The following is a 13,011-nucleotide window of genomic DNA, read 5'->3' on the forward strand; positions in this document are numbered from 1 at the left end:
TTCACTGCTGCTGTCTCCAGATCCCAGTGAGGTAACGGGGCGCACGTTCTCCCCTCCACCTGCAACCTCACATGAGGATGGGAAAGTGGCGGGAGCCTGGCACCTGCGTATCAGCGTGGGGAAATTTTTCTAGTCTCTTTGTGGGGGGGGGGGGAAGGAGTGGATGGAGTAGTTTGCCTGGCTAGCTCTTTTTGCTTCAGAATCTTTTGCTTATGGCATGAACATCAGTGTTTGTACTTAAAATGTTCAGGTTCTTGAAATCCGGGAAGCATTTTCTCTCATAGCTTTCAGATTCATAAGTTTTCCGTGAATCTCACCTGAAAAGCCCTTTTCTGAGTAGTGGGATAAGTATACAGATAAAGGAAATTGCAGAGGATAAAAGTACACCTCTGAGTGTATCAGGGTATCTGCCTTGGCCAGTGTGGCTCAGTGAGCTGAGTGCTGGCTTGTGAACCAAAGGGTTGCTGGTTTAATTCCTAATTGAGGCACATGCCTGGGTCCCCAGTAGGGGGCATGAGAGAGGCAACCACACGTTGCTGTTTCTCCCCCCTCTCTCCCTCCCTTCCCCTCTCTCTAGAAATAAATAAATAATTACAATCCTAAAGAAGGATTTTGCTTTTACACACGTACATGTGTAATTTCATAACAACATGCTAAATCCTATAGTTAAGGTTAGTTAAGGTATGCAATGTTAAGAAGATATAAGAAGATACAGAGGATGATAGCTCACCAGGAGTGTTCTGAGAGAAGACGCCTTGTGCACTGAGTTGAAGATGAGTTGCTCTAGAAGAAAATGGGGGAAGGGCATCCCTAGCAAAGCAAGCAGTGTAAACAGAAGCGACAGAGACACAATAAAGCTTGGCGCGTTAGGGGAACAGCAGATACTTCCACGTGCCTGGGATAGCGTGGGCGTGGGGACGCAGTAGTGCACAGGGGGCAAACGCAAGGCCCGTGGGCCGAATCTGGCCCTCCACCTTGTAGTACCTGGTCCAGCACCTTGTTTCTACCCAGTGACAGTGCCGAGTTCTCGCTTAACTTTAATACAGTCCTAAAATTACATTCAGCCCTCTGAAGGCAACCACAAGGCTAATGTGGCCCCCAGTGAAAATGAGTTTGACACCCTGTAGGGGATACATACAAAATATTTCTTGAATAAAAAGAATGAACAAAGGAATTAACCTGGCAAGAGGCAAATGGCCCACTTGTGGACAGTTTTGTGTGGCTCTATTGCAGATGTGATGAGAACACACCTGTGTTTCATAAGATAATTTGGTGGTAGTATGCAAAAGGGGTTGGAAACCTGAAGGTCAACTAAAAGATCAGAAAAAAGGCAATTTCTCTCCTATGGTAGCACATTGTTAGAGCTACATAGGCTCAGGCAGATCACCTGGTCAACCTCTCTCATTCGCAGATGAAGCCCAGACGAGTTAGGTGACTTGCTCAAGGTCACTTGGGTAGCTAGTGGCAGAAGCAGGTTTACTGACTTCAAGTTTATGACTTTTCATGCATGTTGCTTTTTTTCCAATGAAGACACATTTTAGTAACTTCTCTACATGGCTTAGGGTTGGCCCTGGGAGTGGATACAGACCTGCCTCCACATCCTGCATTTCCAAATACGTTGTACGTGGTTCCCACGGGGTCTGGGGCCCTGAGTTACAGCTTCCTTTCCTAGCACGAACTGAGGACTGGCTGCCATTCAGGACACTGCAGATCCTCTCCCACTCACAAGGTGGCACAGTTCCCTTATGGGGAATCTACCGGCATTTTCTTTTCCTTCTTTCTTTTTTTCTTTTTTTTTTAATTTTTATTTTTTTAATTGATTATGCTGTTACAGTTGTTCTATTCCCCCTTCATTCCCCTCCACCCTACCCCCCCATCCCCACCATTACCCCCCTTTAGTTTATGACCATGTGTCTCAAGTCCTTTAGATTCTATATTTCCCATGCTATTCTTGCCCCCCCATCTATTTTCTATCTACTGTCTATGCTACTTATTTTCTGTACCTTCTCCCCCCATCTCCTCCTCCCACTCCCCTGTTGCTAACCCTCCTTGAGATCTTCATTTCTATGTTTCCACTCCTGATCTAGCTGTCCTTTTTAGTTTGCTTTTGTTTTAGGTGTGGTTGTTAATAACTGTGAGTTTGTTGTCCTTTCACTGTTCATGTTTCTTTAACTTCTTTTTCTTAGGTAAGTCCCTTTAACATTTCATATAATAAGGGCTTGGTGATGATGAACTCCTTGAATTTGGTCTTATCTGAGAAGCACCTTATCTGTCCTTCCATTCTAAATGAAAGTTTTGCTGGATAGAGCAATCTTGGTTGTAGGTCTTTGGTTTTCATGACTTGCAATACTTCTTTCCAGCCCCTTCTTGCCTGTAAGGTGTCTTTTGAGAAATCTGCTGACAGTATGATGGGAACTCCTTTGTAGGTGACTGTCCCCTTATCTCTTGCTGCTTCTAGGATTCTCTCCTTCATTTTAATTTTGGCTAATGTAATTATGATGTGCCTTGGTGTGTTCCTTCTTGGGTCCAACTTCTTTGGTACTCTCTGAGCTTCCTGGATTTCCTGGAAGTCTATTTCCCTTTGCCAGATTGGGAAAATTTTCCTTTATTATTTGTGCAAATAAGTTTTCCACTGGTGGCTGTGCCTTTCCCCTTTCTGGTACCCCTATAATTCGGATATTGGAGCATTTAAAGATGTCCTGGAGGTTCCTAAGACTCTCCTCATTTCTTTGAATTCTTGCTTCTTGACTCTTTTCTGTTTGGCCATTATTTGCTTTCTTCTGGTCCACTCCATTGATTTGAGTCCCAGTTTCCTTTTCATCGCTATTGGTTTCCTGTTCAATTCCATTCATTTCAGTTTCACCTTCATATGTTTCTCTAATTTGTGGCTATAATCAACCAGTTCTGTGAGGATCCTGATGACCAGTGTTTTAAACTGTGCGTCTGAGAGTTTTGCTATTTCTTCATCACTTAGATTTATAGGCTCCGGGGCTTTGAGTTCTTCTTGAGCCATTTTTGGTCTGTTTGTGCCTGTTAAGTATGAGGAGCGGAGCCTTGGACTCCCAGGTCACTGGGTTGTGACGCTTATGTGGGGCGTGGTCAGAGCGGGGAAATGGCGGCGCCCTCTACTGCCGCCTGCCGCGGGGACACCGGGCCCCGGTCGAACCGCCCACTCCCTCACCTGTCCGCTCTCGCACAAATAGGCGACCACAGTCAACACGCAGCACCGCTTCCCCACTGTCTCCTCCGCGGTCACTCACTCGGTGGCTCACTAGGTCCAACCCTGTGCCTGGATTCCGCGTCTGGATTCTGCGCCTGAGCCCGTCTGACCGAGTCCTCCTGTGCAACCCTGCTCCACCAGCCACTGGTTTCGCCCCTTACCAGTAAGGCTGAAGAATTTGTTGTTAACGGACTTCCGAAAAGTTCAATTTTCCATGTTCTGGCTGTGTTTTGTGTTGCTAATATTTAGTTGTCCCTAAACTTGGTTGTGTGAGAAGGCACGGCACATCCACCTATACCTCCATCTTGGCGGAAGTCCTCTTTCTTTCTTTCTTTCTTTCTTTCTTTCTTTCTTTCTTTCTTTCTTTCTTTCTTTCCTTCTTTCTTTCTTTCTTTCATTCTCTCTCTCTCTCTCTCTTTCTTAATTTAAAAGCAACTTTTACTTGTTTTTTTCCCTGTAAACCCTTCCCCTTTCCCCCTGAAATTCCCTCCTCTTTCCCCTCTGGTCACTGTCAGCCTGTTCTCTATTTCAGTGTCTTTGGTTATATTTTGCTTGCTTGTTTGTTTTGTTGTTTAGCCTCATGTTAAAGGTGAGATCGTATGGTATTTGTCTTTCACTGCCTGGCTTATTTTACTCAGCATAATGCTTTCCAGTTCCATCCATGCCAATGATACCTCTACCAGCATTAACTTTGGCAGCCACTTAAGATGTGACTGAGGCTGAATGAGGCTGTGTTTTTAGTTTCAGTTTTGTGCGACTCAGCAGGGCCCTGTTGCACTTGTAGGAGATGGTCTAAGATGAGTGGTTCACAAGTTCAAGTGCAACCCCACCGTCATAATGTGTGAACAGAGGAACTTTTCTTTCCATGTGGAAACTTGAAAGCATGTAGCCTTTTCTTTTAGTATCCAGTTCTTATTTATGAAGGCTTGGCTCTGCAGAAAGCATATTCTTAACCTCTCTTTATCGTTCCCTTTCTCCCTACCTACCTTTTTCTAAAGCCGGATAAAAGTCACCTATATTTATAATGCCTCATGGGAGAAATTTGCCTGTAATTTACCATGAGAAAAATGGCTATTAAATATTGTTTTTGTTGTTGCTTATAACAAGAAAGGTAGAAAATGCATTTAATATTTAGACAGCTCTTGGCTTCGGATTCTGGTCCTACCATTTTTTGGTTGTATGAATTCTAGCAATTTAATCCTTCTGAGTGAGACTCAGCTTCCTCATATGTCAAATGGGGGATAATATGTAATTTAAAGAGTAGCGTGTAATACATGTGAAGTTAAAATGTGAACGACTTTATACAGTGCCCGGGAAATGGCAGGCACTTTGTCACTGGTGGTCATTATCCCAGGAGGCACAGAACCTGTTTCCCAGTTTGCTCAGTCCCAGGAAACTCAAGCCAACTTTTATGTTTAAATACTGCAGCTATAGTATCCCCCATGATATTAATTTTACACTCTCCATTTACTCTCTGCACACAACTGTATATGCAGCAGTCCCCTCACCCCCTTATATGTGGGTCTGCCTTCTGTGTTTTCAGTTACCTGTTTTGGGTCAACTGGGACCCAAAAATACTAACGGGAAACTTCCATTAATAAACAATGCATGCATTTTAAATTGTTCACTGTTACGAGCAGCTGTGATGAAATCCCATCTCTTTCTCCAGCGTCTCCATCTTAGACGCTCTTCCTTTGGTGGTCACTAAGCAGTCCTTGGTCCTGAGGTCAATGTCAAGGTGCTGAAGTGCTTGGGCCCCAGAGAGCGAAAGTGGTGATGCTGGCAAGTCCGAACACCAAAGAAGAAGCATAAAGAGCTTCCTTTACTTGAGAAGGTGAGTGAGTACAGTACCATACGATATTTTGAGAGAAGAGAAATCACATTGGTATAACTTTTATTAGAGTAGAGTGCTATAATTATTTTTTTAAAAACTAGTTTGCTGTTAATTTTTCACTGTACCTGATTTATATATTAAACTTGTCCACAGGTATGTGTGTATAGGAAAAAACATAGTGTATGTAGGGTTTGGTGTTATCCAGTTTCAGGCATCCACTGGGGGTCTTGGACATATCTCCTATGGATAAGATGGGGAGGCTGTTGTGATTTGAGGTGGTTTAAATAAAAGATCTATATATCGTCACTGTGCTATTATTATATAGATATTTTATTGAAATCATCTTACATTAACTTGAAAAGAGTAAAGGAAACTATAGGTTTAATACATAAAAAATTCCCACTGGGGCCAGAAACACTGTAGCCTACTTCACTGGTATAAACTGGAAGAGAACCATTTCTGAGTCAGTAAGTCAGAGAGGTGGTACGTGTTCACTGGACCTCCCTTGGGGTAAAAAGGAATGCACACCTCTTCTCAAACACTGACGTCTATTTTGGGGGCACCTTGTTTGGGGCTGAGAAATAGTCATTGAGTGAAAGAGAGCTTCTGAAACCGATGAGCTGCTTGTGTATCTCTGGGTATCCAAAAAGACTATAAAAAACCATTGTTTCTTTTTTAAAGAGAACCTAGGAAAACAGAACTTCTTCAGGTGGTGAGTGAGGTCAGTTGTCAGGTGGCAGGGAGAACTGTTTATGGATGGGAGGCTTTACTGCATGTGTTTCTTTTTTTAAATTTTATTTAGTTATTTTTCAAGTACAGTTTTTTGTCTGTTTCTCCCATCCCAGCCCCCCCTGCCCCGTGCTCCCCCCTCCCTCCCATTTCCTCCCCCCCTAGTCCTCATCCCTGTGTCTTTCATACTTATTCATCAAAATCCCTCCCCCTTTCCCCCCTTAAATTCCCTTCCCTCTCCTCTCTGGTCACTGTCCCCTTGTTCTCTATTTCAGTGTCTTTGTTTTTATTCTGTTTGCTTGTTTGTTTTGTTATTTAGCTTCCTGTTAAAGGTGAGATCATATGGTATTTGTCCTTCAATGCCTGGCCTATTTCACTCAGCATAATGCTTGCCAGTTCCATCCATGTTGTTGCAAAGGGTAGTAGCTCCTTCTTTCTCTCTGCTGCAAAAAGTTCCATTGTGTATATGTACCACAATTTTTTGATCCATTCGTTTACTGATAGGCACCTAGGTTGCTTCCAACTCTTGGCTATTGTAAATTGTGCTGCTATGAACACTGTGGTGCATAGGTTCATTGAAATTGATGTTTTAGGATTCTTGGGATATAATCCTAGCAGTGGAATTGCTGGGTCAAAAGGCAGGTCGATTTTTATTTTTCTGAGAAAATTCCATACTGTTTTCCATAATGGTTGTGCCAGTCTGCAATCCCACCAACAGTGGACTAAGGACCCCTTACTTCATGTGTTTCTTATATCTGTGAATCTGATAGTCAGGGCAGTTATGACTTACAGGTCACAATTGTGCATCTTCTTATATTTGCAATAGAACTAAATTGCATTTGCAGCAGAACCACGGAGTATTAATGTGGCCCGGGACGCTAAACTCAATAACAATTCCATTGATGGTTGTTAAAAATAATAAAAATGGAGACGATGATGATAATAATCATCATATAATAATAGAAGCTCAACACTCAAAGAGTGTTGGCTCTGTGTGTCTGGTACTGTGCTATTTTGTGTGCATCCTGGTCCTCACAACAGCACCATGAGTTTGGAAAGGTTATTATCCCCATACTGGAGGTGAGAGAAATGAGGAATTATCACTTGCCCAAGGTCACGAGAGCTAGTAAATATTAGCCTCAAGGTTTAAATTTTGGTATTTTGGACTGCAGACCCCCATCTTGCCTGATCATCTAATTAGTATATTTGCTTAAAATTGGATAAGGTACCTAATATTTCTTCACCAGAATATTTTCCTATCTGAAAATCAAAAATGATTAAAATGTTTTTTTATATAAATTACTGGAGGTCCCCGGGATTAACTCTTGATCTACGAAAAGCATTGGAACCCTGGCTGGTGTGGCTCAGTGCTGGCCTGTGAAATCAAGGGTAGCCAGTTCGATTCCCAGTCAGGGCACATGCCTGGGTTGAGGGCCAGGTCCCCAGTTGGGGGCATGAGGCACATTTCTCTCACACATCAATCCTCCCTCCCTCTCTTGCTCCCTCTTTTCCCCTCTCTCTAAAAGTAAATAAAAAAAATTATAACCTACTAATGGCTCACTAGCAGCTATTTAGTGGACATAACTTTGAGACTTTTGCTCAGTAGTGAAGAGAAGATATTCTGAAACTAAGATGAAAAAGAATGACTTTGATTTGAGCATGAAAATGTTCTTGCCTGCAAAATGGTTGTGTCTTCTCTTAAATTATACAAACACCACAGCAATACCAGCTAGCACAGTATAATGACTAAGCATGCGGCCGATGGAGCCAGATGCCAAGTTAAAATGCCGAACCTGGCACCTACCAACTGCACCGAAACCAATGCTCTTGGTCCAGTCACCGAACCTCTGCTTTCTCTGTTGGGAAGTGGGGCGGATGACAATACCTACTGCACGGGGTTTGCTGAGAGCCTAGAACAAGGCAATGTATTTAAGGTGCTTAGCATAGTACCTGGCATGGTAAGTGTGTTGCCCAGGGTATTAAAATAGAGAAAAGTTATCCACTATCCTATCACAATAACATATAATTTTTAGTATTTTTCTTTTCCACCTGCTCCTCCACTCATAGATACACCCTTTATAAGGCCATAATCATAACATACGTGTAATCTGTATTTGGTAATTTTTCACTTAATTGTATTTTATTTTATATTTGTAATTTTATAATTACATTATATTTTATACATTTTGTATGTTTCTATGTTCATAATAATTTTAGTGACCATTATACTATTCCCACAAGTTGATGAATCTGCCACGGGTTGAAAGAAGTAACACGTGGAAAGCACTAGAGCAGTTCCCAGTTCTGACCAGTTGTTACTACTCTTACTCAGCAGTTCAATAAGCCAGGGCCTATGGATAAAGGCTCCCACCTGTTAATTCTTGTTTTCAAAGTCACATAAATCAGTGCATTAGCCAAGATGGATTAGTGAGTTGCTCTGGGGTTGTGGCTGTCACAAAACTTGGAGACTTCCTACACCCCTGGCTTACCCCTGTGGTTTCCTTACTTGCTGTCCGCAGTGAAACATCACACGGCCTACGGGCAAGGACCAGACCTTGTTTACAGTGGTGACAACAGCAGAAGCCATGTAACCATTTCCCACAACCACAGACTCACGACTGGCAGACACCAGGTCCGGGAGCCCCCGCCCTGGGTGGGCTGAGTGTGCTAAAGGCTGGAGTGGTGTCTGCTGGGACTGGCCTCCTCGGAGGGGACACCATGCTCGCGGGAAACCCTTAAAAGAGTAATCCATCAGGCAAGAGTTTCCTGGGGTCCTAGGCATCTGCTGCGTCCACACTCCACCTGAGAGAAAAACCCCCAGACTTCCCACAGACCACTTGTCAAACACCTGACCGGCTTCTGCGGTCACCTCAAACCCCAAGTGAGATCCATTCAGAAAGCAAGGTTTGCTTCTGCCACTTGGTTTTGACTGTGTCTGCATACGAGATGCCAAACCCTGGTTCGTATATTTGAAGACATGTAGAAAACAGAGTTAAGTATAAGAGAAAACAAATCTCTTCGATCTATATTGCTTAGCTTTTGAAATCTGCTAAGTACTATGATTTGGGTTTAAGAATGTAGATGAATTGAAGTTCTTGTCATATTAGAATGTTTTTACTGCGCAAAGGAATAATTTAATTACTCCTACTGTACAGAAGGTAGGGATCCCTTATTATTTTCCTTAGTACTGGAACCCTTTGTAATGAAACCTAACACTCGTTCAGTAGTTAGAATAGAATAGACAGCCTTCTAACTTACATGCATTCAGTCATTCAGTTGTCATGTATCTCTGTGACTTAGGGCCTATTAATTTATGTCATGGTACAGGTGAGAAAATTGAGGTACAGACTGAGTCCGTACTTTTCTTGAGGTGACAGTCACTACCTGGTGGTTGACTCCTGCCTTTTGTCACTGAGCTACATGGCCTATCTGTAGGAGACCCTCCAGGAATCACTTGTCTGCATTGGGATCCCTGAGCCATGGCCTCTTCTCTGAGGATCAGTCTATGATTGGTCAGTGAGAGCATGTGAATTCTGGTATTTTCTTAATCCTACACATTTAATTCTAAGCTTTATGGAAAGCTCATTGGAAGTGTAACCAATAGATCCATGATTTTGTCAACTTCCAGAAACACCTCCAATTGTAATGGCCTTCGTCTTGCTTGTGTGTAGAAATACAGTCCTTTATCAGGCTTCATTCCCCACAGGTTTCTGGATATCTCAGATCAACATCTTCATTTCCCTCTAATTTTCCCTAAGGTTGCTCACCACCTTGGTCAACTGTCTGCTTTTGAACAACCAATCCTTACCTCATTGGGCTACCTGGAGGTGGAGGCCTGTTAACCCTATCAGGTTGATTGACAACCCTAGGTCACAGAAAGTTATGCAGCTTCCCCCTGGTTCTCTTAGGATGCTGTTGGGGGATGTCAACTGCCATGCAAGGAGCTCCACTACCCTGAGGGTGGCATCCTAGAAAGGCTGTGTGTAGATGCCCCAGTTGGGAATTCCTGATGAGCTCCCAGTCCTCAGCCAAGAGAGGGATAATCAGCCAGGTGAGACTTCAGTTGAATGCAGCCCCAAGAAATGTCTGAGTACAACCTTATGAGCAAGGCTAGCTATGTAATTTGTGATGCCTGGTGAAAAATTAAAATGTGTAATTCCTTGTTAAAAATGACTAGGAATGGCAAGCCGAGCATTCATCCAGGCACAGGACCCTCTGAGACTGTGCGGGTTGTGCACTCAGGAAGCCAGCCTGCTCTGGAGACCCACCAAGAGAACTCCCCAGCCGGGCCCTGCCGCGGGTTTTGTGATCGGAATAGAAGGATTGCTTTATTTTTTCAGGTTTTACTGAGATGTAATTAACATGCTTAATTACATAGGTTTAAGGTGAACAACATAATGATTTGATATATTAACACATTGCCATAAATACCACAATAAGTTTAGTTAATACCTCATATAGTTATAATTTTTTGTGATAATTTTTAAGCGACTTGCAGATACATAATATAATATTGTTAACAGTAGTCACCACATTGCATAATAGGTCCCCAGAACTTATTTATCTGTATAACTGGAAGTTGGTGCCTTTAAAAAATTGAGCTATAATTGACATTTAATGCTATATTAGTTTTAGGTATACAACATAATGATTTGGCATTGATATGTATTGCAAAGCGATCACCACAGTAAGTTTACTTATCACCTGTCACTATACACAGTAACAAAAATTTCTTTATGATGAGAACTTTTAAGATCTACTCTCTTAGTAAGTTTCAGATATGTAACATAGTAGTACTAACTAAAGTCACCATGATTTATGATACATTCCCATAATTTATTTTATAACTGCAGGTTTGTGCTTTTGGACCCTCCTTCGCCCATTTTGTACTGCCCGCCAATACCTCAGTTCTGGAAGTCCCACCAATGTGTCTGTTCTCTGTTTCTATGAGTTTGGGTTTTTTTTAGTTAAGTTTTTTTCTTTTTAGATTCCACACGGGAGATCAGGTGCTACTTTTGTCTTTCTTTGACTTATTTCACTTAGCATAATATGCTCCAGGTTTACCCATGTTGTCACAAATGGCAGAATTTCCTCTTTTTCTTATTGCTTAATAATATGTGCCATATTTTCTGCATCTATTCATCTGTCAATGAGCAATTAGATTGCTTCCATGTCCTGGCTACTGTAAATAATGCACAAGAAATGTGGATATTTCTTGTAGATAGCAATTTTATTTCCTCAAGGTATACCCACAAGTGGAATTGCTATATTGTATGGTAGTTCTATGTTTAATTTTTTGGAGGAAAGTCCATATCATCAACACAAAGGATTTTCCCACATAGACACAATCTGCAGAGACTCAGCTTTGCCTCCGGTGCAAATGACCTTAAACATCACCTTTTACAAAGGCATTTAATGCCCAGGAACTGGAGCTTCCCAGGTTGCTCTGTTTTATACAGGGCTGGGCCAAAACGGGTTAATAATAATAAATAATCCAATAATTAATAAATAATAACATGAGAATAAACTCTGTGTTTCATGCACTCGAAACTGCAAACCTGCTTTTGCCCACCCCTGTGTTTATATAATTAAAGGGCCCAACCGTGGGAATTTCTCAGAAAAAAATAGGGGGTTTCAAGACACATCTAGTGGGAGTCAAAAAAAAATGCTTGCTTCCTGGAAATGTACATTTAAGAATTCTACTATTTGCAAGAAGGTTTCAAAGATTACTGGGCGCTCTTACTGAAGGAAAATGATCTCATACCTTGCAGCGTATTTTGAAGCCTAATGGAGCTGAATCTCTGGTTTCGTTTGTGTTAACAAGCACTTGTGTTCTGCTAGAAAATGGCGATGAACGGATGTCCGCAGTGAGAACAATCTCAGAAACTGTTTTCTAAATAATCAAAAGAATACTATGTTCCCTTGTGTTACAGTGTGGTAGCATGTATCTGATTGTTTTCTTCTTCTTTGAAAATCTTTCTTACATGGGGTAGGAGGCTTAAAAATGACCCTCAAAGATACCTATGTCCTAATTCCTGGGACCTGTGAGTGTTACCTTAAATGGCAGAAGAGCCGCTTGTGCACATGATTAAACAAAGGATATTGGGATGGGGAGATTATCCCAGATTCTCATGGTAAATCCTGCCTGGAGTCTCGCATGCCTTTATAAGAGGGCGGCAAAGGGGGCTTTGACCACAGAAGAGGGTAATGCTGTGTGATGTCTGAACACAGAGGATGGAGTGATCTGCTCTGAAGATGAAGGGCTGCCAGCAAGAAAGGCAGCTCTAGAAGCTGGAAATGGCAAAGGAACATTCTCCGCTAGTGCCTCTGGAGGGCACAGGCCTGCTGACCCCTTGGTTTTGGCCCAGTGAACTTATAAGACAAAGCATGTGTACTATTTCAAGTCACCAAATTTGTGGCAATTTGTTACAGCAGTGATGGGAAATGAATAAAATGCTTTGTGTATCTGATTGTTTTCTTTGAAAATCTTTTCTGGCATGGGTAATTCTTCATCAGCTTGGATGTCTGATTAGCCTAATTCCTAGGCTGGAAGAGCATTTACTCTAGGAATTATTAGGCACGGTCTACTCGTTTTTGATTTCTAGATCGCTCACTGTCCCTGCCGCAAAGCAGCAACTGAGGTCTGTTGTTTTCAGCCCCTTTTCAGTCCATCCCAGACAACGTGCTTTATCTAGTGGCCAGCCCGGTTGAACAACATCTTTGGTGAAGGCAGGAGGTGCAGGCTGGGAAATGCTCTGACTCACCGAAGGGGCAGGAGGATGCTGTTTCAGTTTGACTGCGGCCTGCGCTGTGTGGGAGACAGATGAAAAGCATTGTTGGACCCAAAGCTTCTTCTCACCATCTGACCGGAACAGTCAACTTCTTACAGTAACCTCACGGGAAGGAAGTTAGTGTTGGCGAAGTGCTCCTTCCACGAACTTAACCCCAGATGTCTGACCTACATTTTGAGCCTCCAAAATGACCTTTATTCCCTCCTTAACAGCTCAAGGTTACATGTATAAAAGTAAACATTGCATAACAGTCACATTTGATATATTAAAATTATTTGAATCTTTTGGCTTCATCGAACTTTTTGAATGTGATATATTAAAGGGAAATAGGGCAAAAAGTTGAACGGTAATTACTTACCTTGGTGGGTCTGCTACTCTTTAGGAAAAGCTGCCTCTTTTATGCCAGAGCCTCTCACTCTTTCTTGCCGTCCTCAACT

Source organism: Artibeus jamaicensis, unplaced genomic scaffold, assembly GCF_021234435.1.
Source record: "Artibeus jamaicensis isolate MK-2021 breed Jamaican fruit bat unplaced genomic scaffold, CSHL_Jam_final contig_484, whole genome shotgun sequence".
NCBI classification, from domain to species: domain Eukaryota; kingdom Metazoa; phylum Chordata; class Mammalia; order Chiroptera; family Phyllostomidae; genus Artibeus; species Artibeus jamaicensis.